Source organism: Elephantulus edwardii, unplaced genomic scaffold (genome assembly GCF_000299155.1).
Source record: "Elephantulus edwardii isolate Elephantulus edwardi_28Jun2011 unplaced genomic scaffold, EleEdw1.0 scaffold00969, whole genome shotgun sequence".
NCBI classification, from domain to species: domain Eukaryota; kingdom Metazoa; phylum Chordata; class Mammalia; order Macroscelidea; family Macroscelididae; genus Elephantulus; species Elephantulus edwardii.
In genome coordinates, this window is record NW_006400719.1 from 8,546 (window position 1) to 9,939 (window position 1,394).

Sequence of the window (1,394 nt, forward strand, 5' to 3'; positions counted from 1 at the left end):
TGTACACCTTGAAGACTTTCTCAATGGCATTGACATAGGCAGCAGTTCTCAGGTCCAACCCCAGGTTATACTTCATGGCTGTGCGCATGATTTGCCTGGCAGAACGCTCCATGGTGTAAGCTAATCCAGAGTGCACAATGTCTTTCTCAGATGCACCCGATATTCTGTCTTGGAACTCTGCTGTGGGCACAACGGGAATAGTTCCACCATGTTTTCCAATTTTCTTTCTAAACTCTCTTGAACAGACATGAGCAGGTGGTAGTTAGAGTCCCTTTCATATTTGAAGGTCAGACGGCCATAGCTGACATGGTTGAGATTCTTCAACCATTCAAAGTAAGAGATCTGGAATCACCATGATGTTCCTCTCCAGAAAAATCTTATCAGCTTCTGGAGTTGTCGGTCTGTTGGCACTTTCAGCAATGATCTTGGCTTTGACCCTGGGCGCATTGGATTTAGTCAACTGCTTCTCACTGGCCGCTGGGATCAGTATGTCACAATCTGCTTCCAAGATGCTCCCTTCATAGGGTTTTGCCTTGGGGAAACCCAGGATTGATCCATGTTGCAATTTGAAGTCTTCCAGTTCTTTTGGGTCAATACCATCTGGATTCCATATGCTCCTGACAGATTCCCCAACACCAACACATTTAGCACCAAAGCGATGTAAATATCTCAGAGTGCAGGCCCACATTACCAAACCCCTGAACAACAAATGTTTTATCTCCAAATCCTGGTGTCATTCCCAAAATGCTCATGTACGAAGCTTCATTGATGAAATTTTCAATCCCATGGAAAACACCACGACCAGTAGCAGAGATACGTCCATGGATACCACCTTGACTGATAGGTTTACCAGTAACACAGGCATGTGCATTAATGTCGTAGTGCACAATGGTGCTGGCATAGGTGTCAGCGATCCAGGACATCTCCCGCTCACCTGTGCTCATGTCAGGGGCAGGCACATCAATGCCAGGATAGTGAACCTCCTTGTAATCTTTTCCAGTTCATTATCGGTATAATTCTTGGGGTTGATTTTCACACCAGCTTTAGCACCCCCAAATGGAACATCAACCACTGCACATTTGTATGTCATCAGAGAGGCCAGAGCTTTCACTTCATCCACACTCACATCAGTACTGTAACAGATGCCTCCCTTGCAGGGCGTGCGGTGCTGGCTGTGCTGGGCCCGGTAGCCCTCGATGACTTCCCAGGAGGTGTCGTTGCGCCGGATGGGGAAGGACAGGCTCAGCACATGGTTGCAGGGCTTGATGATCCGCAGGATGCGGCGCACCCGGTTCTGCTTCTGCTCCTCGCTCTCCCGGGTCCTCAGGTCCTCCACCAGCTTGTCCTCCACGATGCTAGCGCCGCTGTCGAAGAAGCCCTCCACCATCTTGAAG

At 48.9% G+C, this 1,394-nt stretch overlaps 1 pseudogene; it reads right to left on the reverse strand.

The window, feature by feature from the left end:
• Positions 1 to 7: 7 nt before the first annotated feature.
• On the reverse strand, positions 8 to 1,387 carry LOC102849103 (annotated as a pseudogene).
• Between the last annotated feature and the right edge of the window lie 7 nt (positions 1,388 to 1,394).